This window comes from Streptopelia decaocto (genome assembly GCF_964273445.1).
Source record: "Streptopelia decaocto genome assembly, chromosome: 24".
In the NCBI taxonomy this organism is placed as follows: Eukaryota; Metazoa; Chordata; class Aves; order Columbiformes; family Columbidae; genus Streptopelia; species Streptopelia decaocto.
This window is the reverse complement of record NC_138679.1, coordinates 4,548,277-4,570,571: the sequence shown is the minus strand read 5'-3', so window position 1 is coordinate 4,570,571 and position 22,295 is coordinate 4,548,277. Positions and strand designations below refer to the sequence as shown.

Genomic DNA, 22,295 nt, shown 5'->3' with positions numbered 1-22,295 from the left:
ATTCCTCAAAAACCAAGGGATTAGCACTAGCTTTAAAATTAAACACCGCTTGACACAGGAACATGAGCAAAAATTAATTCAACTTAACAACATGGGAGCATAAACTGGGTTTACAGAATGGGAAGAATTCTGAGGGACGACAAATGATTTTGTCACGAAATATCTTCCCTTTAGATTTCAAATTATATATCAAGCAACACTGTTCTTGAGTTAAAGATAAATATAGTATAATATCAGGACAGTATAAAATCTGCTACTACAGCTAAAGTGTATAACATGGCATGGATAGATAAGGGGCTACCACTGGTGAATGTGCACTCACACTGCTAGAAGAACAGACTGTTCAGTGAATATTGAGTGTCCTCCCGATCCTGCTCCAACTCACCTTGTCTTCAGAGTCTGAACTTTTCGGTGTTGTGTTACTTAGTGATTCCGATGTGGCTGCAGAATCTGGTGGGATATTTACACTTCCGTTGAAAAAGCCACTTAAAGAAGCAAACTGTGCCATAAAGTGCTTGGATTTGAGAAGCACGTGCACTCCAGACAAGGCATTAATGCCTCATATTAATGTCCTTATGTTAGCAGTGAAATCCTGGAGAGCATGAGCTGCTGGACACAACAGCTCCTAACAAAATAACTCGTCTGCAAGAGGAACCGCTGGGTGAGGATCCGAAGTGCAAAGTCCTCCCAAAATCACAGCACGGATACCCACTGGGACTCGCTCGGTCATCTTGTGTCCCAAAACAAACTTGTTGCTTGACGTGTCTCTGCTGTTTGTAGAGTTCTCTACACTGGGGTGTTGCGGAACCGGGACCTGCGGGTTCCTGGGGCTGCGGGGATTGGGGGCTGTGGGGACCAGAGGTTGCGGAACCAGGACCTGCGGGGACCTGGGGCTGCGGGGACCGGGGGCTGTGGGGATCGGGGTTTGCGGAACCAGGAACTGGTTCCGTCAGTAATTCACACTGTTCACCCTGTCTTCAGAGTCGGAACTTTTCTTATTTGGAGATTCTGCACCCGCATCAGAATCACCATTATCGTTGTAAATGCCGCTGCTGACCTACGGCATTGCGGGACACACCAAAGAGCCGATGGGCCTCTTCTAGCAGCATCTCCTTGGTGACATCCCGGAGAGCTGCTGGGTCTTCCTGGGCTTGGTGTCGGGGAGCAGCAGCAGAGCTGGTGGGGACGTTGCTGCTCCTCCGGGGGTTGTTCCTGCCCCCAGGTGTCCCCGCAGTGGTGGCCGTGCTGGAACTGTAGGGCTGTGCCCATTGCCCCTGGATGTGCTGGTGGCCGGGGATGGACGTCAGAACCAACACAGGGGCTGGGGCCACTGCTGTGCCCTGGTGGCCGTAGGGCATGGCCCACTGGAACTGGAACAGCCGGGGGTCAAACCAGCAGCCACACGGTGCTCTCTGCAGCCCTGTGTGGGGGAGAGGGAGCCGTGCTGGGCCGGGGGGACCCTCCATGGGCACCCCCGAGCCGGCCCCCATCGCCGACGGCCCCGGTTCTGCCCAGTGCCGTATGTGCCGGGGGACAGGGGTGGTGGGTGCTGGGAGTGCCCGGGGTCGGGGATGGCGAAGGGGCCGAAGGTGCCGGGGTGTCCAAGCAGACAGGGGTGCCGTACCTGCTGCTGGGGCCTGGGGGGCCGGGGGTGCCCCCCCCGCCGGGACACCTTCCTGTGTCACCTCATCTGGGTGTTCCTGCTCCATGGGGGGATTGCACTGGATGAGCTTTCCAGGGCCCTTCAACCCCTGACATTCTGGGATTCTGTGACTCTGTGAACTTAAGTCCATCCTGAGACTGGAAAGATTTGCCTGGCAGCAGAACACAAATCAAAAAGATTTCTGGTAAATTCAATTTAACAGCTTTTAAAAGCTGAAACTATGAATTTATGTCAACTTGCAGATAGAAAATACTTTAAAATCCTCACATCTCAACTCTGGGTTTCACTGAATTTGCTAACAGAGAAAACAGAAAAACAATCAGAGTACGTGGCTGGGTGCTCTCAAGGCAAAGCAGAGCAGACAGGAATTAAACTGCTGCCTGACTGGACAAAAGCGGTTTTAGGAAACCCATCTCTCCTGTATAATATCCTAACAACATTCACCTGACTGAGGAGGGAACTGAGTTAAGCATGAAGTTCTCACTCGCTTTACGGGTGGACGGTAGTTCCCGTCCTCACCATCAGATTCTGTAGGGAAAAAGAGCACCCACAATTAGAGAAAATGTACAAAATCCTGGAGCTGTATACTCGTGATTTATTTAATCCAACAATCAAATCTCTTACCATCTCCATCTTCCGGACTTGATCCATCTGCTGATCTCTGAAATCAGACGACCGTGATCAAACAAAAATCACACACTGAACATTTCAATCTCTTTGGATACATCTGAATGTTTTAACCATCAATTTGGAGAGTTTTCTTTACTGTCAATGACATGCACTCGCAGTAAAGGGTTATTTTTATCACTTCGCATATGTCATGAGCTGCTGGACACAACAGCTCCTAACAAAATAACTCGTCTGCAAGAGGAACCGCTGGGTGAGGATCCGAAGTGCAAAGTCCTCCCAAAATCACAGCACGGACACTCACTGGGACTCGCTCGCTCATCTTGTGTCCCAAAACAAACTTGTTGCTTGACGTCTCTGTGCTGTTTGTAGAGTTCTCTACCTGGAAGGGAAAAACAGAGCAGGGTTTACAAGTCGGGAAAAATTAAACACCGCTTTTAAAAACCGGGGGTTGCGGAACCAGGACCTGCGGGTTCCTGGGGCTGCGGGGACCGGGGGCTGTGGGGATCGGGGTTTGCGGAACCAGGACCTGCGGGTTCCTGGGGCTGCGGTACTGGGGGCTGTGGGGATCGGGGTTTGCGGAACCAGGACCTGCGGGGACCTGGGGCTGCGGGACCGGGGGCTGTGGGCACCGGGGGTTGCGGGGCCGGCGCTGCCGGAGCTGGGGCCGCCAGAGCTGGGCCCGGGGTCTCCTCCGGCGATGAACAGGCCCCCGGTTCGCGCTGAACGATCGCGGTTCCCCGGCTGAGCTGCCGCCGAAAGCCCCGTCAGTGCCGCCCCGCGGGGGCTCCGGGCTGGCCCGGCCCGGGCGGATCTGACCCCGGGGCCCCTGGGATCCCTTCGGGAAAGTCCCTGCATTTGCTGTTTCCAGCTCCCACCCGGGCCGCGGCTCTTCAGGCGCTTCCACAGGCTGCAGCTCTGGCTCACCCGAAGAACGTGCACCGATGGCAGCCGTGCTGGTAACCCTGCTGCTTTGACTTGTCAGGGCTGGCCAGTTTGGTTGCTTGGTTGGTTTTTATTGTAGTTTGTTGGTTTGGTTGGGTTTGGCTTCTTTTGTTTTGCTGGGGTTTTTTTCTACAATTATAACTCAATAGTACTTGGATTATTTATACATTTTCAAGGCCTCTATTCTAATTCTCTGGCTGCCCCTCTATCCTGCTACACTTGTCTCTCATTTTTTTCCCTCAGCAATAATAAACGCTGGAGTGCAGGCTGTACTGTCTGTGTTTTCCAGCTGATCTCCCCTCCTGCACCCTGGGCCTCAACCCTCCCCGTTCCTGGTGGCTTTGCTGGACACGCTTCAGTTTGCACCCAAAATTCAACCAGACACAGCCCTGAGCAACCCGCTCCAGCTCTGAGCAGGAAGATCTTCCCACCTCAGCTATTCCCCAGTTCTAACCCTGAAACCGTGGGCTCTAGAACTCCCCAAAGGCTTTTGGAGAAAGCCCCCGGGCTCCCAAACACCTTGGGGGCACCTCCACCTCCTTCCCCACCATTCAACACCTCCCTGCTGTGTTGCTCAGTCCCAAACCAGATTGACCCCTCAAGCTCTTTCGCTTGTCTGCTTCTTACCCCTCCATGGGAAATGCCCAGTAAATACTTCATTATTGAAGTAATAGTTTTAAACTAAAGGAGGGAGATTCAGGCTGGACATGGGGAAGGAATTGTTGCCCTGAGGGTGGTGAGAGCCTGGCCCAGGTTGGCCAGAGAGGTGGTGGATGAACCATCCCTGGAGACACCCCAGGCCAGGCTGGACGGGGCCTGAGCACCCTGAGCTGGTGAAGATGTCCCTGCTCATGGCAGGGGGGGCACGGGGTGAGGTTTGAAGGTCCCTTCAACCCAAACCCTTCTGCAATTCAATGACTCTAAGAAATAACTGTTACCAGCCCTTGTAATGACTCCAGTCCCTGCAGGGAGTTGTGGAATGAGCTGGCACAGGGTGTGCTGATGACAGGCACTCACTGCTTCCTCCGCGCCCAAAAAAGTGCCTCTTCTTACAAACGCAAAACCAAACACAACAATCGAGGACTCGCACGTTAATTAAAAGCAGCAGCTTTATTCTTCCTGCTCAAAGCTCTGTGCGACCATTCGGGTCAGCAGGACCTGGAAATGCGGGGACCTGGGGCTGCGGTACTGGGGGCTGTGGGGACCGGGGGTGGCGGAACCAGGACCTGCGGGGACCTGGGGCTGCGGAACTGGGGGCTGTGGGGATGGGGGTTTGCGGAACCAGGACCTGCGGGGACCTGGGGCTGCGGGACCGGGGGCTGTGGGCACCGGGGGTTGCGGGGCCGGCGCTGCCGGAGCTGGGGCCGCCAGAGCTGGGCCCGGGGTCTCCTCCGGCGATGAACAGGCCCCCGGTTCGCGCTGAACGATCGCGGTTCCCCGGCTGAGCTGCCGCCGAAAGCCCCGTCAGTGCCGCCCCGCGGGGGCTCCGGGCTGGCCCGGCCCGGGCGGATCTGACCCCGGGGACGAGGGATGAGAAATGATTTTGTCACTAAATATCTTCCCTTTAGATTTCAAATTATATATCAAGCAACACTGAATGCTGAGAGAGGGCTTAGTGCTTAATTATATAACATACTCATTAAAAACAGTATCCTACACATGCAAACTTGAGCCACAACATGCTTATCGGTCAATTTTCTTAGAAACTGAAAGAACGGTAAGAAAACCACTCGCAATATCGTAAGTGAAGCCAAGACAGCAGGGATGTGTGATGCCTTTTAGCAGCGGAGCTGCAATGCTACAGCCTCCCCAACACGTTCCACAATCAATCTCAGCCCTCACACTTTCCCTATAGAATAAGCATCATCCTCTCACGTAGCATTTTGATTTGTTTTAGTTTATTTATTTTACTCATCACCACACTTGCTAGGGGAATATGCCGAATGCAAAGCACTTGAAATCAGCCTATGTGTGTCTCACCAACTTTGGAAAATAGGGGCATATGTCACTACAGGATTTAAGGGGAACCAAACAATGCTTCAAATAGTGCAGAGTTGCTGCTTCTGGACAAGGAGATCCAAAGAACAGAGGAAATGCTCAGGGGAAGAAAGTTTTGCCGACTAAGGGAATTAAATACCACAGTTCTGAGCCCCAAGCGGGAACTCAGTGTGATCCACTGAAATCTGCGGCGTGACCCAGAGCCGCTCGGCTCTACCCACCCCATCTCGCGCCCATGTGCAACCACATTGTGTCCAATTTCCGCCCAGGTTAATACATGTTCAGGAGGACTTCGCGGATTTTGCTTGTTACGATCAATAGCCCCCTGAATTTTTTCCTTAAGGGACTGGACATATATTTTTAAGGCATCCGCTAATCCTTTAATAAGCAGCCGAAGGTGGACCGGATCCACCGGCGCCGCCATGGGGGGGGGACTGCCGGCCTCCTTCATACATTGCTTGTATACAAGCCGCCTTTTGAACTCCCTCGGCAAGATCCGATAAACCCCTTATAACGATTGCAACCGGCTCCCCACGTTCCCTGGGATCTATACCACCAGCCCAGTAAGCTACACGAGATGGGATGGACTGATCACCATCCGGACCGTCACTTACAAATACCCCTGGGCCCCAGAAGCCTGTGGCCTCGTCCTTACTCAATAATATTCTATCACCCCCGGGAAGTGAAACGCGCCAAAGATATTCAGTCTCTGTCTCGCCCGGCTTGCGTGAGACTCTAGTTTGTCAATCTCCTAGCTCCAGTCCTGAGTATGGCGTGCTAGGGGTGGCCGTGCGTGGATTTTTGCCTCGTCCATCCGTATGTGTCTCAGTTCTAATAAGAGGACGCACGTCCTTTGTTTCTACCCCCCCCTTCATCAACACTGTTTTCAGAATCGGTATCTTTATCGAGAGGCGGGGGGCGGAGGGGCACACCTGAACTGGGGAGACGCTAGAGGAAGCTCTTGTATTCATTAACAAAAACTCAAGTCTTTGTTCCAAAAAACCCAAGTTTCTGTTCTAACAAGCCAAATCTCTGTTCTAAACTGATCGTACGCTTTGCCGCGAAAAGTCCTGTATGAGAGAGTCAAATTGTTCACTTTCCCGCGAAAGGTTTTCCTCCGTTCAGTGCTTAAGTTTACACAGATCCCGTGCTACCTTTAAGCAAACAGCCAAACTGAAACACACCGCGACCCACATCACGGCAGGACCCCAGGTTACTACAGAGATATTACTCAACCCTCTAAGTAATTCCTCCATCTCTGATACCCTGCGCCAAAATTGTCACGGGGGGACCCCGAGGTTAATTTAAGGGACAACAGGGGCCAAAACAACTTTTATTAAACCGGGGAGGAACAGGGTTTTAGCGCTCCAAAGTGACTTAAATAAAGGTTCGGATAGCAGTTGATGTAATAAATTTTGACTCGAAATTAACTTGAATAACAGAAATTTATTCCCGATGGATTTCAACGCAATAAGCAGAGACAGCGCTGGGCGGCCAAGGAGTCCTGGCTGCTCCCGTGGCGCGCGCGGGAAAAGCTTCTTCCGGACTTTTTATAGGGCCGGGTTCGTTGCTCAGGGTGCTACGTCACTCGTTCTTTCTGCGCATGTGTCCTCTGGTGCCAGGCAGAGCGGCTCCCGTCTGCTATGCGCTGCCCACGTTCTGCCCGTCGCCCTCCTCACTGGGACCTGAAACAAACAAAGGGCTTTGTCATAACAAACCTCTGTTGTTTCTTGACTTACGAATCCCAGATGCCACCCGAGAAGCCAACACTAGTCTCAGATTTTGGATATCAAAGAGAGATGAGAACCGCAGTTGACTTGGAGGTATTTATCCGGATTGGCAACGCTCCACGCTGTGGCTGTTGTCTCACAACCCCAATAAGCACAACAATATTGATTAGGACAGTTGCAATATCCCTTTCCTGGATTGGAGCTAGGGCACCAATAAGTTGATACTGCACTTCCCCTTTTATGTGGAGGTTTGCAGTGATCAAAATTCCAGTCTTCCCCAGAACCTAAATGTCCTAATAAATCACAAATGGTTACGTTAAATGAGGGTGCACCTACGGTTACATTTTCTTCAATCACACGACTTTCCTCTGCTTGAATTAAAGTCCACTTATACGGTCTATGCGCTGTTTCTCCATAGCTCAGCAATAATAGCAACATTAACATAGTGTACCAGGTTGGGCTGCATTGACTCTGGCTCATTCCTCCTTGCTTTTTAGTTATGCCTGGGTGTGCCGCTTAACATTGGGGTAGCTCGGCTAGTTCCACTTTTTCAACACACGAGAGCATCTTATTGAAAAACTAAAATAAAAAAATGTCACCACAATATAAATCTCCAAATAATAATAACGACATGGGAAGAAAGAAAAGGAGTCAGCAAAACGTCCTGCGGACTTCAAGTCTCTTATTACCGCATTAAAAAAATTAAAGAAGATTTTCTGGTGAACCACAATGTTTTGTTTCTGTTTACAAACACACTAGTCAGGGACCAACGGTGTCCGCAACCTGTGTTGGGGGTAAATGGTAAAAACATGGTATGTCCCATCTGCAGGCCACCCGAGAAGCCAACACAAGTCTCAGATTTTGGATATCAAAGAGAGATGAGAACCGCAGAGCTGCCCCACGTCTTCCTTCTCCAGATTGAGTTTTGTCCCCTGTTCTTGACTAATCTGCCTGGGGATCCTACCAGCACCCCAGAGCCTGAACGCTCAGTTTCCAGCATCTTCAGCCCCCCCACTGCTTTTGTTCAGATCCATTCCTCCTCTGTCTTCCCCGGCCGTGGATGAGGACGGATACTGGTCCCTGTCAGTGGTGGATGTTCTAAGACAGAAAAGCAAAGCACAGATGTCTCCCAGGCCAGGAGTGCAGAAGGAATCCTGCCCCAAACTGGAGACTAATGTTTTTCTTAAAGCACGGCCTCCTCATTTACAATGAAATTAATTACGCTCTTTTCCCTTTGCAAACCTCCTGCTTTTCCACTCTGCCCGAGGGGCGGCCTGATCCCACCTGCCCAAGACGCTCATCTCGGGTTTTACGTGTGAGCTTTGGCCGTATTTAAGGTGAAAATGAAACTTGACCACCCCATAAATCAAACCAGAAGTAACTGCAGCGCAGAAAACCTCCGCTAAACTGTGACATGTCACTTGGATGGAAGCAGCACCTTTTTATGGGCCTGGAGAAGCAAGAAACAGCCGCATTCAAAAAGACAACACATGAATGAGCCTTATTCCACAGGCCAGAAGTACATCTATAGCATCTAAGTACAGAGAGGACAGCCTGCCTTAAAGAACGACAGAGAAATACGTATGGAAAAGAGGAAACTCCGTTGTGTTTCCTGCTTACCGCTTCCAACGGCTCCTGTGGGCGCGAGGACGTCGTCGTCGCTGTCCTCCTCGTTCGACTGCGTCACCTCTGGCTCGGGCGCCACGTTCTTCACCTCTTGCTCCTGTTCCACTCGACTCCGTAAGGCCAAGATCCGATGGTGCAACGCAGCGTAGAGCTGCCCCGTGTCCTTAGAGCTGGCCTGAGGGGTTTTTAATGTTCAGAAACAAGAAAAAGGTGTAAGAAACTACAATGGAATAAAACGCTGCACATGTAATACACGCCGGGCATGCTGGATTTCACAAAGGGTTCTGCAAAATCAGAGTGGGTTGTGGTTACACAGCAAGATGCTAGAGATGCTGAGTTCTGATGGTGAGAGGATATTCCTCCCCAAAGCTTATGTTAAAAAGATCTTTTTAATTAAAAAGATCTCATGACACCAAGTTGGGAGGGAGTGTGGACCTGCTGGAAGGCAGGAGGGCTCTGCAGAGGGATCTGGATAGACTGGGAAAATGGGCCAATTCCAATGGGCTGAAGTTCAACAAGGCCAAGTGCCGGGTCCTGCCCTTTGGCCACAACAACCCCCTGCAGCGCTCCAGGCTGGCACAGAGTGGCTGCAGAGCAGTCAGGCAGAAAGGGACCTGGGGGACTAATGGACAGGAAGCTCAACATGAGCCAACAGTGTGCCCAGGTGGCCAAGAAGGCCAGTGGTGTCCTGTCCTGTATCCAAAAGAGCGTGGTCAGCAGGCCAAGGGCAGTGACCCTTCCCCTGTGCTCTGCACTGGGGAGGCCACACCTGGAGTGTTGTGTTCAGTTCTGGGCCCCTCAGGTCAGGAAAGAGATTGAAGTGCTGGAGCGGGTCCAGAGAAGAGCAACAAGACTGGGGAAGGGACCTGAACACAAGACCCATGGGGAGAGGCTGAGGGAGCTGGGCTTGTTTAGTCTGGAGAAGAAGAGGCTTAGAGCTGAGCTCAGCACTCTCTAGAACTACCTGAAGGGCAGTTCTAGCCAGGTGGGGATTGGGCTCTTCTCCCAGGCATCAGCAATAGGACAAGGGGCCATGGGCTTCAACTCTGCCAGGGGAAATTGAGGCTGGAGATTAGAAAGCAATTCTGTGCAGAGAGAGTGGTCAGGATTGGAATGGCTGCCCAGGGAGGTGCTGGACTCAGCGGCCCTGGAGGTTTTGAAACTGAGATTGGCCATGGCACTTAGTGCCATGATCTAGTCAATGGACTGGAGTTGGACCGGAGCTGTAGGGACCTGGGGCTGCGGGACCGGGGGTTGCGGAATGCTGTATGCTGCAGGACATTTCCTAAGCTGCTATTAAATTATTAAAACAAATTAGAGAACTATTACCATAAGATGTAACCGCTACCTTACCAATAATAGGAAAGTTCCATGTAAAAGAACATATAATTCAATCTGGGTAACATCACTCTTAGAACACCTCATCTGACTCCAAAGGAGCGAATGTTACGAGAGCAGATCTCTGGGGGGACGCCACCCTCAAATCCAAAGAGAAAAGCACCAAGGGGGGCACAGCAGAGTGAGAGAGCATGAGGAAACCCCAAGAAAAGGAAAAGAAGAATGTTATTCAGGAGCCCTCAAGTCTGGCTGATGAGATCACGCTACAGAGCCTCAAATCAAAACATGAGCTAAGAGGCGCACTAGGTCAGCAAAGTCTTGGAGCAGTAGCAGGGCAGCAGGTGGGAGCCCAGGGGCTGAGACCCTGAGGAGAGAAACCACAGGTGAGGGTGACAGAGGGCACAGAGCAGTCAGCAGCGTGAGGGAAGGAAGGAAAGAAACACACTGAGGAGACACAAGGGCAGAAAACCAGGGGAGCAGGAGCTCCCCAGGACACTCCTCCCAGGGACCAGACGCGGGACAACCAGCCCAGTCGCGCACTCCCAGGCCGCCCCCAGCCGCCATTTCCCCCCGGGAGCGCGGGGAGGGACGGGGGCGGGGCCGACACCCGCCCGTCACAAGCCCCGCCCACCGGTCCAGCCCGCCCGCCGCTCGGCCCCGCGGCGCCGGCCGCCATTTTGTGCGAGCCTGAGGCGGCGCGGGTTGTTGTGGCGGAGCTCTCCTGCGGCTCTGCGGGAGCTGCGCCGGCGTTAAGGAGGGAGAGGTTTTCAATAACAAGGGAAACAACATCAAAATAGGGAAATGAATTTACAGCGGCGCTGTCTGGAGGCTCCCAGAAGAGCCTTTGGCAGCCCGGACGCCCCTCCCGCCGCTGCTGAGGGATCCGGCTGCGGCGGGTCCTGCCGCCCGCGCTGCGTTTGCGCTGCGGAAAACCCGCAACAATCTCCCTCCTGTGCAGCCCGACGGCTCTGGCTGATGGTTATTCGCGGCCGGCTATAACCATTTGGCCTCACAGCAGCCCCGACAGTAATTCACACTGTTCGCTTTCCTGCCTCATAAGAGCCACGTTGGCAAGTGGCTTCCAGTATCACCCTCTTTGCAATGAGGTTTTTCTCATGTTCCCACACCTCAAGAAATAGCGAGCCTGCACTGGGAAAGGAAAATCAGAGCAGGTTTTCCAAGTTGGGAAAATAGATCTGTTTATCTTCTGCTGATAAAATTCCTCAAAAACCAAGGGATTAGCACTAGCTTTAAAATTAAACACCGCTTGACACAGGAACATGAGCAAAAATTAATTCAACTTAACAACATGGGAGCATATACTGGGTTTACAGAATGGGAATTCTGAGGGACGACAAATGATTTTGTCACTAAATATCTTCCCTTTAGATTTCAAATTATATATCAAGCAACACTGTTCTTGAGTTAAAGATAAATATAGTATAATATCAGGACGGTATAAAATCTGCTACTACAGCTAAAGTGTATAACATGGCATGGATAGATAAGGGGCTACCACTGGTGAATGTGCACTCACACTGCTAGAAGAACAGACTGTTCAGTGAATATTGAGTGTCCTCCCGATCCTGCTCCAACTCACCTTGTCTTCAGAGTACGAAGTTTTCTTACTTGGAGATTCTGTACTTGGATCAGAATCACCATTATCGTTGGTGGTGCTGCTGCTGAGAACTGCAACAAGGGAAGAGAAAATGACATCAATTCTCGTTCTGTGCAGACATTCCAACCCGCCTGGACACCTTCCTGTGTCACCTCATCTGGGTGTTCCTGCTCCATGGGGGGATTGCACTGGATGAGCTTTCCAGGGCCCTTCAACCCCTGACATTCTGGGATTCTGTGACTCTGTGAACTTAAGTCCATCCTGAGACTGGAAAGATTTGCCTGGCAGCAGAACACAAATCAAAAAGATTTCTGGTAAATTCAACTTAACAGCTTTTAAAAGCTGAAACTATGAATTTATGTCAACTTGCAGATAGAAAATACTTTAAAATCCTCACATCTCAACTCTGGGTTTCACTGAATTTGCTAACAGAGAAAACAGAAAAACAATCCGAGTACGTGGCTGGGTGCTCTCAAGGCAAAGCAGAGCAGACAGGAATTAAACTGCTGCCTGACTGGACAAAAGCGGTTTTAGGAAACCCATCTCTCCTGTATAATATCCTAACAACATTCACCTGACTGAGGAGGGAACTGAGTTAAGCATGAAGTTCTCACTCTCTTTACAGGTGGACGGTAGTTCCCGTCCTCGCCATCAGATTCTGTAGGGAAAAAGAACACCCACAATTAGAGAAAATGTACAAAATCCTGGAGCTGGATACTCGTGATTTATTTAATCCAACAATCAAATCTCTCACCATCTCCATCTTCCGGACTTGATCCATCCGCTGATCTCTGAAATCAGATGACCGTGATCAAACAAAAATCACCGGGACCTGCGGGGACCTGGGGCTGCGGGGATCGGGGGCTGTGGAGACCAGAGGTTGCGGAACCAGGACCTGCGGGGACCTGGGGCTGCGGGATTGGGGGCTGTGGGGATCGGGTTTTGCGGAACCAGGACCTGCGGGGACCTGGGGCTGCGGGGAGCGGGGGCTGTGGGGATCGGGGTTTGCGGCACCAGGAACTGGTTCCGTCAGTAATTCCTAAAATAATGTATTGTTTTTCACCTTTCTCTGGTGTGGCTTCCTGAGCACATGATTCAGAGGCAGACTCCACAGCAGCATCCTTGTTGCTCTCCGTACTTGATTCAATTGATTTGGGTGTGACCTGGGGCTGCGGGACCGGGGGCTGCGGGGATCGGGCTTTGCGGAACCAGGACCTGCGGGGACCTGGGGCTGCGGGGATCAGGCTTTGCGGAACCAGGACCTGCGGGGACCTGGGGCTGCGGAACTGGGGGCTGTGGGGATGGGGGTTTGCGGAACCAGGACCTGCGGGGACCTGGGGCTGCGGAACCTGGGGCTGTGGGGACCGGGGGTTGCGGAACCAGGACCTGCGGGGACCTGGGGCTGCGGGACCGGGGGCTGTGGGGACCGGGGGTTGCGGGGCCGCCAGAGCTGGGCCCGGGGTCTCCTCCGGCGATGAACAGGCCCCCGGTTCGCGCTGAACGATCGCGGTTCCCCCGGCTGAGCTGCCGCCGAAAGCCCCGTCAGTGCCGCCCCGCGGGGGCTCCGGGCTGGCCCGGCCCGGGCGGATCTGACCCCAGGGCCCCTGGGATCCCTTCGGGAAAGTCCCTGCATTTGCTGTTTCCAGCTCCCACCCGGGCCGCGGCTCTTCAGGCGCTTCCACAGGCTGCAGCTCTGGCTCACCCGAAGAACGTGCACCGATGGCAGCCCTGCTGGTAACCCTGCTGCTTTGACTTGTCAGGGCTGGCCAGTTTGGTTGCTTGGTTGGTTTTTATTGTAGTTTGTTGGTTTGGTTGGGTTTGGCTTCTTTTGTTTTGCTGGGGTTTTTTTCTACAATTATAACTCAATAGTACTTGGATTATTTATACATTTTCAAGGCCTCTATTCCAATTCTCTGGCTGCCCCTCTATCCTGCTACACTTGTCTCTCATTTTTTTCCCTCAGCAATAATAAACGCTGGAGTGCAGGCTGTACTGTCTGTGTTTTCCAGCTGATCTCCCCTCCTGCACCCTGGGCCTCAACCCTCCCCGTTCCTGGTGGCTTTGCTGGACACGCTTCAGTTTGCACCCAAAATTCAACCAGACACAGCCCTGAGCAACCCGCTCCAGCTCTGAGCAGGAAGATCTTCCCACCTCAGCTGTTCCCCAGTTCTAACCCTGAAACCGTGGGCTCTAGAACTCCCCAAAGGCTTTTGGAGAAAGCCCCCGGGCTCCCAAACACGTTGGGGGCACCTCCACCTCCTTCCCCACCATTCAACACCTCCCTGCTGTGTTGCTCAGTCCCAAACCAGATTGACCCCTCAAGCTCTTTCGCTTGTCTGCTTCTTACCCCTCCATGGGAAATGCCCAGTAAATACTTCATTATTGAAGTAATAGTTTTAAACTAAAGGAGGGAGATTCAGGCTGGACATGGGGAAGGAATTGTTGCCCTGAGGGTGGTGAGAGCCTGGCCCAGGTTGGCCAGAGAGGGGGTGGATGAACCATCCCTGGAGACACCCCAGGCCAGGCTGGACGGGGCTCTGAGCACCCTGAGCTGGTGAAGATGTCCCTGTCATGGCAGGGGGGGCACTGGGCGAGGTTTGAAGGTCCCTTCAACCCAAACCCTTCTGCAATTCAATGACTCTAAGAAATAACTGTTACCAGCCCTTGTAATGACTCCAGTCCCTGGAGGGAGTTGTGGAATGAGCTGGCACAGGGTGTGCTGATGACAGGCACTCACTGCTTCCTCCGCGCCCAAAAAAGTGCCTCTTCTTACAAACGCAAAACCAAACACAACAATCGAGGACTCGCACGTTAATTAAAAGCAGCAGCTTTATTCTTCCTGCTCAAAGCTCTGTGCGACCATTCGGGTCAGCAGGACCTGGAAATGCGGGGACCTGGGGCTGCGGGGATTGGGGGCTGTGGGGATGGGGGTTTGCGGAACCAGGACCTGCGGGGACCTGGGGCTGCGGGACCGGGGGCTGTGGGGACCGGGGGTTGCGGGGCCGCCAGAGCTGGGCCCGGGGTCTCCTCCGGCGATGAACAGGCCCCCGGTTCGCGCTGAACGATCGCGGTTCCCCGGCTGAGCTGCCGCCGAAAGCCCCGTCAGTGCCGCCCCGCGGGGGCTCCGGGCTGGCCCGGCCCGGGCGGATCTGACCCCGGGGACGAGGGATGAGAAATGATTTTGTCACTAAATATCTTCCCTTTAGATTTCAAATTATATATCAAGCAACACTGAATGCTGAGAGAGGGCTTAGTGCTTAATTATATAACATACTCATTAAAAACAGTATCCTACACATGCAAACTTGAGCCACAACATGCTTATCGGTCAATTTTCTTAGAAACTGAAAGAACGGTAAGAAAACCACTCGCAATATCGTAAGTGAAGCCAAGGCAGCAGGGATGTGTGATGCCTTTTAGCAGCGGAGCTGCAATGCTACAGCCTCCCCAACACGTTCCACAATCAATCTCAGCCCTCACACTTTCCCTATAGAATAAGCATCATCCTCTCACGTAGCATTTTGATTTGTTTTATTTTATTTATTTTACTCATCACCACACTTGCTAGGGGAATATGCCGAATGCAAAGCACTTGAAATCAGCCTATGTGAGTCTCACCAACTTTGGAAAATGGGGGCATATGTCACTACAGGATTTAAGGGGAACCAAACAATGCTTCAAATAGTGCAGAGTTGCTGCTTCTGGACAAGGAGATCCAAAGAACAGAGGAAATGCTCAGGGGAAGAAAGTTTTGCCGACTAAGGGAATTAAATACCACAGTTCTGAGCCCCAAGCGGGAACTCAGTGTGATCCACTGAAATCTGCTGCGTGACCCAGAGCCGCTCGGCTCTACCCACCCCATCTCGCGCCCATGTGGAACCACATTGTGTCCAATTTCCGCCCAGGTTAATACATGTTCAGGAGGACTTCGCGGATTTTGCTTGTTACGATCAATAGCCCCCTGAATTTTTTCCTTAAGGGACTGGACATATATTTTTAAGGCATCCGCTAATCCTTTAATAAGCAGCCGAAGGTGGACCGGATCCACCGGCGCCGCCATAGGGGGGGACTGCCGGCCTCCTTCATACATTGCTTGTATACAAGCCGCCTTTTGAACTCCCTCGGCAAGATCCGATAAACCCCTTATAACGATTGCAACTGGCTCCCCACGTTCCCTGGGATCTATACCACCAGCCCAGTAAGCTACACGAGATGGGATGGACTGATCACCATCCGGACCGTCACTTACAAATACCCCTGGGCCCCAGAAGCCTGTGGCCTCGTCCGTACTCAATAATATTCTATCACCCCCGGGAAGTGAAACGCGCCAAAGATATTCAGTCTCTGTCTCGCCCGGCTTGCGTGAGACTCTAGTTTGTCAATCTCCTAGCTCCAGTCCTGAGTATGGCGTGCTAGGGGTGGCCGTGCGTGGATTTTTGCCTCGTCCATCCGTATGTGTCTCAGTTCTAATAAGAGGACGCACGTCCTTTGTTTCTACCCCCCCTTCATCAACACTGTTTTCAGAATCGGTATCTTTATCGAGAGGTGGGGAGCGGAGGGGCACACCTGAACTGGGGAGACGCTAGAGGAAGCTCTTGTATTCATTAACAAAAACTCAAGTCTTTGTTCCAAAAAACCCAAGTTTCTGTTCTAACAAGCCAAATCTCTGTTCTAAATAATCTGATCGTACGCTTCGCCGCAAAAAGTCCTGTATGAGAGAGTCAAATTGTTCACTTTCCCGCGAAAGGTTTTCCTCCATTCGGTGCTTAAGTTTACACAGATCCCGTGCTACCTTTAAGCAAACAGCCAAACTGAAACACCCCGCGACCCACATCACGGCAGGACCCCATTTTGTGCGAGCCTGAGGCGGCGCGGGTTGTTGTGGCGGAGCTCTCCTGCGGCTCTGCGGGAGCTGTGCCGGCGTTAAGGAGGGAGAGGTTTTCAATAACAAGGGAAACAACATCAAAATAGGGAAATGAATTTCCAGCGGTGCTGTCTGGAGGCTCCCAGAAGAGCCTTTGGCAGCCCGGACGCCCCTCCCGCCGCTGCTGAGGGATCCGGCTGCGGCGGGTCCTGCCGCCCGCGCTGCGTTTGCGCTGCGGAAAACCCGCAACAATCTCCCTCCTGTGCAGCCCGACGGCTCTGGCTGATGGTTATTCGCGGCCGGCTATAACCATTTGGCCTCACAGCAGCCCCGTCAGTAATTCACACTGTTCGCTTTCCTGCCTTGTAAGAACCACGTTGGCAAGTGGTTTCCAGTATCACCCTCTTTGCAATGAGGTTTTTTTCATGTTCCCACACCTCAAGAAATAGCGAGCCTGCACTGGGAAAGGAAAATCAGAGCAGGTTTTCCAAGTCGGGAAAATAGATCTGTTTATCTTCTGCTGATAAAATTCCTCAAAAACCAAGGGATTAGCACTAGCTTTAAAATTAAACACCGCTTGACACAGGAACATGAGCAAAAATTAATTCAACTTAACAACATGGGAGCATATACTGGGTTTACAGAATGAGAATTCTGAGGGACGACAAATGATTTTGTCACTAAATATCTTCCCTTTAGATTTCAAATTATATATCAAGCAACACTGTTCTTGAGTTAAAGACCAATATAGTATAATATTAGGACAGTATAAAATCTACTACTACAGCTAAAGTGTATAACATGGTATGGATAGATAAGGGGCTACCACTGGTGAATGTGCACTCACACTGCTAGAAGAACAGACTGTTCAGTGAATATTGAGTGTCCTCCCGATCCTGCTCCAACTCACCTTGTCTTCAGAGTCTGAACTTTTCGGTGTTGTGTTACTTAGTGATTCCGATGTGGCTGCAGAATCTGGTGGGATATTTACACTTCCGTTGAAAAAGCCACTTAAAGAAGCAAACTGTGCCATAAAGTGCTTGGATTTGAGAAGCACGTGCACTCCAGACAAGGCATTAATGCCTCATATTAATGTCCTTATGTTAGCAGTGAAATCCTGGAGAGCATGAGCTGCTGGACACAACAGCTCATAACAAAATAACTCGTCTGCAAGAGGAACCGCTGGGTGAGGATCCGAAGTGCAAAGTCCTCCCAAAATCACAGCACGGATACTGACTGGGACTCGCTCGGTCATCTTGTGTCCCAAAACAAACTTGTTGCTCGATGCGTCTGCGCTGTTTGTAGAGTTCTCTACACTGGGGTGTTGCGGAACCGGGACCTGCGGGTTCCTGGGGCTGCGGGGATTGGGGGCTGTGGGGACCGGGTTTTGCGTTACCAGGACCTGCGGGTTCCTGGGGCTGCGGGACCGGGGGCTGTGGGCACTGTTTTGTGTGGTCCCACCAGCTGTGTCCAACACACCTCGAGCCCGCTTATCATTCAAGCTCCTGCGCTCGCAAGTTTTCCTCAGGAGCTTTTGGGGGCACACAAAGAAAGGGTAACAAGTCTTTTTACCTTGGAGGATGTATCCGTCGGGAAAGCGGACTCGCAGCAGCGTGTAGTTGTATTTCCGCATTTCCCTTTGTTCTTCTTTCTCCCGCATGGCTCTTGTCCTCAGCATCGAAGCTTTCTCCACTGCTTCTGTCCTTTAGGGAAAAAGCCATTTTGAGCGCAAATTACAAATCCAAGACTCGTCCTGGGCCGTCAGGACCCTCCTGAGCGCACTCACCGGAGCCGCTGCTCCCGTTTGATCTCTTCTACTGTGAGGTTGTAGAAGTCATTGGGCAGCTCGAACCGGGCGGCTTCGGGGGACGGTTGAAACACGCAGAGCTGGCGATCGAGCTGGGCTCTCACCGGCCCCGAGCTCAACAGCTGCTCTTTGTAGGCCTTGAGGTCTTCCAGCCTGCTCAGCATCTCTTCCTTCAGTACGTAATACTCCTCTGTGGTCTCTACAAGAAAAAGGACGGGATTTGAGTCTCTCTGTTCTTTACAGGAAGAATGTACGAAATAGAAGGGTGAGGAACTCCAGAAAATGTGACATCTTAATGGGGAAATTGGAGGGTGAGCGGCTGTTTCTGTTACAGCCTTGGAGGAACATGGAAAGACATGGAGCTGCTCGACAGGGGCCAGAGGAGCCACAGGAACGATCCGAGGCTGGAACAGCTCTGCTGGGGGACAGGGGAGAGAGCTGGGGGGTTCAGCTGGAGAAGAGAAGCTCCGGGGAGACCTTAGTGCGGCCTTTCAGTGCTTAAAAAGGGCCGATAAGAAAGATGGGGACAGACTTTTGAGCAGGACCTGTTGTGATAGGACAAGGGGTGATGGTTTTAAACTAAAAGAGGGGAGATTCAGGATGGATATAATGAAATTGTTGCCCTGAGGGTGGTGAGAGCCTGGCCCAGGTTGGCCAGAGAGGTGGTGGATGAACCATCCCTGGAGACATCCCAGGCCAGGCTGGACGGGGCTCTGAGCACCCTGAGCTGGTGAAGATGTCCCTGCGCATGGCAGGGAGGGCACTGGGGGAGCTGGGAAGGTCCCTTCAACCCAAACCCTTCTGTGATTCCATGATAACAGCTTTTGTTACAGCCAGCGGAACGTTCTCGCTGCCTCGACAGCCTCCCCGGGACATCCCACAAACACCTGACTCCAGTTTAATACACTTGAATTTCTTGCCTTGGCCTGGAACAGGCAGCGTTTTTGTCTCAAAACCGACAGCCTGGAAAAATCTTTGTGTCCCCTCCAGGCAGCTTATCCTTTCCTGGAAGAAAAAGAAAGAATTTCAATGTTGTCTGCTCCAGGCAAAGACTTTCTCAGCGGAGAACCTGCAGGAGTCTCGACCTCACCTGAAACACTTTGTTCTGCAGTTTGATTTTCCGGTACTTCTCCTCCTCCGGATGGAAACAGATGTTATCCAAGTATCTGCAGAAAGAGGACACGTGGATCAAAGCAGGCACTTCACCACACACCACCCCAAGGTATAAAAAGAGACCTCTCAGTATTTCTTGCAGATAAGAGCTGAAAAACTGAGGGAAATTCAAATAAATGAGCATTTTGTGCCCACATCAGACACAGGATGGTGGGGGCTGATGTCAACCCGCAGCTCTTGGACTAGCAGAATAACTCTTAAAATGAGATGCTGACCTTATTTCTTAATTAACAGTTAAGATGGTTCGAGTGTTTGCTTCCCAACAAGAAAATCCAGGGAAGGACAAGCTCCCGGGTGCCGCATCTCACGTACTTGGCCACGGTCTCCACGCCCACGCGGACTTTCTCCTGGTCCTTGTTGAAGGTGTGAATCTCCATGATGGAGGCAGCGACCGGGTCTATGGAGAAATACTGGAGGAGAAGGAAAGAAGCTGGTCGGGGAGGAGCCGCTGCTGCTCCGCACAAAGGGCCGTGGGGGTTTGTCATGGTTTAACCCCGACCAGCAGCTCAGCACCGCGTTTGTTCCTCCTGCGGTGGGACAAAGAGGGAACTGCAAAGGTAAAAGTGCAGAAAAAAACCTCAAAAAGCCAAAATGTGAGTTGGGCTAAAGACAAATTAACAGGTAAAGGAAAACTGTATGTGCAAGCAAAGCAAAGGGATTTATTCAGTGCTTCCCGATTCAGCTGTTTCCAGCGTGTAATTGACACTTTGCACCACAAATCCGAAACGTGGCACCATCTGAGCTGCGATGAAGAAAATTAACTCTGTCCCAGCCAAAACCAGTACAGGGACAGAGCTCCCAGTCCCAACATTTTCAGAAAGGGCGCTGGGACAGGTGACAATGGTGACAGGTGACAGGAGCAGAGCTGCTCTTTTTGGGGACAGTGGAGGGTGAAGGTTTTACAAGGAGAAGGCAGCGGGGCGGGGACGTCCCTGCTCGAGGGGACGCGCACCACAAACCCCGTGAACGCGGGAGGACGGGACGCCGCGCAGGCGGCAGACGTGGCGCTTACCGACTCGATGGCTTCTCTGAGGTGCTTTTCCTTCTTGTCTTTCCTCACGACTGCACCGGTCAATGGGCAGATGAAATAAACCCCCGAAACGGAGAGAGCAGCTGCCCCGTCCTCATCTGGGGAGGTGACAACCTACAGGAGACAGAACCAAGCGCCGAGCTGAGCACAGGATGTGTTTTCTGCTTTTGTTTTTGTTCTGAAATGCCCTGACACATCTGCACAGGACAAGGACAGCGGGGCAGGAAGATGTAGGTCAAACAGCAGCATCTCTTGTACCTTTTCCTCCTCCGAGAGCCCTTTCTCGCTGGCAGCTGCCTCGGCCATCAGCTCCTTCCTCACTACGAGACACAAACCCGGGTTACGGTGTCACGCGGGGCGGAGGTTCCGCCGATTCCTGAGGATTTCAGACCTCACAAGGACACAAATGCCCACCCAGGTGCTCTGTCCCTGGCTCGAGAGCCCATGAGCGAGTGTCACCAATGTTTCTATGACACCCAGGCAGCCGCTCAAGCCCCAAAACATCCTGGAGAGCTGAGCTGTTCCAACCTAGGATCGGATCAGAGTTCCCATCATCCCAGCCAGTCGCAGAATCACACACAATCCCAGACTGTCAGGGGTTGGAAGGGACCTGGAAAGCTCATCCAGTGCAATCCCCCCATGGAGCAGGAACACCCAGATGAGGTGACACAGGAAGGTGTCCAGGCGGGTTGGAATGTCTGCAGAGAAGGAGACTCCACAACCCCCTGGGCAGCCTGGGCCAGGCTCTGCCACCCTCACCCCCAACAAGTTTCTTCTCATCTTTAAGTGGAACCCTCTGTGTTCCAGTTTGCACCCATTGCCCCTTGTCCTGTCACTGGTTGTCACCCAGCAGAGCTTTTATTTTGTTGTACTTTTCCTCATGCAAGATGATCTGTTGGAGACAAAAAACCCCAACCTACTGTTGCTGCCTTGGGGCTCTTGATGCATCGTCTGCTCCTGTTCTGCAGATCATAGTCCCAAAATCACATTGTCTGTGGTTCTTTGTGCAACACCAAAAGTGCCTCAGCTGCTGAACAGGCCCTGACCAAACTCCTCATGACTCAGTTCTCTAGTTCTCAGCGAAGGGTGGAGAAGAAACACTGTCCTTTGCATGTCACAGTTCATCACGGTATATATGGGACCGGCAGTTTTTTCCTGCCTGCCTCACTTTCCACATACCTACAAATTTCTTCTCTCCAAGGCCTCCCACAGTTGGGTTCCTGCTTATTCACATGGGCCCTCTATATTGCTCTGAAAAGCTTCTTACCATGAGCAACTAACTTCTTTTAACTACTCTTCCCTTTTATTCATATCATATATTAATATTAATATTTGCCACCTCTGGGCTTTTACCCACTATGTGATACAATCTCTAAGCTGCTTCGTGTGTTACGTTAATTAAAAGCAACAACTTTATTCGTCCTGCTCAAAGGGCTACGTGACCATTCGGGTCAGCAGGACCAGCAAATGCAGGTGCGTCTGAGGCGGGGAGGCCGGTGTTCTGTACGTCTGCCGTCTCATCGCTCTCGTCTCCTAGCTGGAAAAACCACAAGTACATGTTGATGGTTTTAACTGCTCACCACACAATTTTCAGCTCATTCTTTCCCATGACAAAGTCCAAGCCACACTTCCTACAGTAAAACAACAGAATCCTACATCCCAGCGTGTCACTTTCTTTCTTCAACAGGTCGTACTAACAATCCAGCTCCATTACTGCACTGGTTTGAACCCATTTTTATGCCTACGGAACAGAAATGGAAACTTTTAGCCTGGCTAATCGAGTTTCTTTAAACTAAACCCACGGTATGACATGTCGCACAGTCACAATGACAGGCCAGTGATGTTCCCAGAGCCATGAATTTTACATTTAAAAAAT

General features: G+C 51.8%; 1 protein-coding gene across 1 annotated transcript in view; it reads right to left on the bottom strand.

Annotated features, from left to right (window-relative positions):
• Positions 1-6,640: 6,640 nt before the first annotated feature.
• The window catches only part of LOC309449550 (C-type lectin domain family 4 member E-like), a 30,754-nt gene continuing 15,099 nt past the window's right edge, over positions 6,641-22,295 (bottom strand). The window contains exons 2-3 of the transcript XR_014185971.1: positions 8,584-8,764; positions 6,641-6,918 (exon numbers count right to left, since the gene is read on the bottom strand). The gene's annotated coding sequence lies outside the window, so the exon portion shown is untranslated. The remainder of the gene's footprint in view (positions 6,919-8,583; positions 8,765-22,295) is intronic.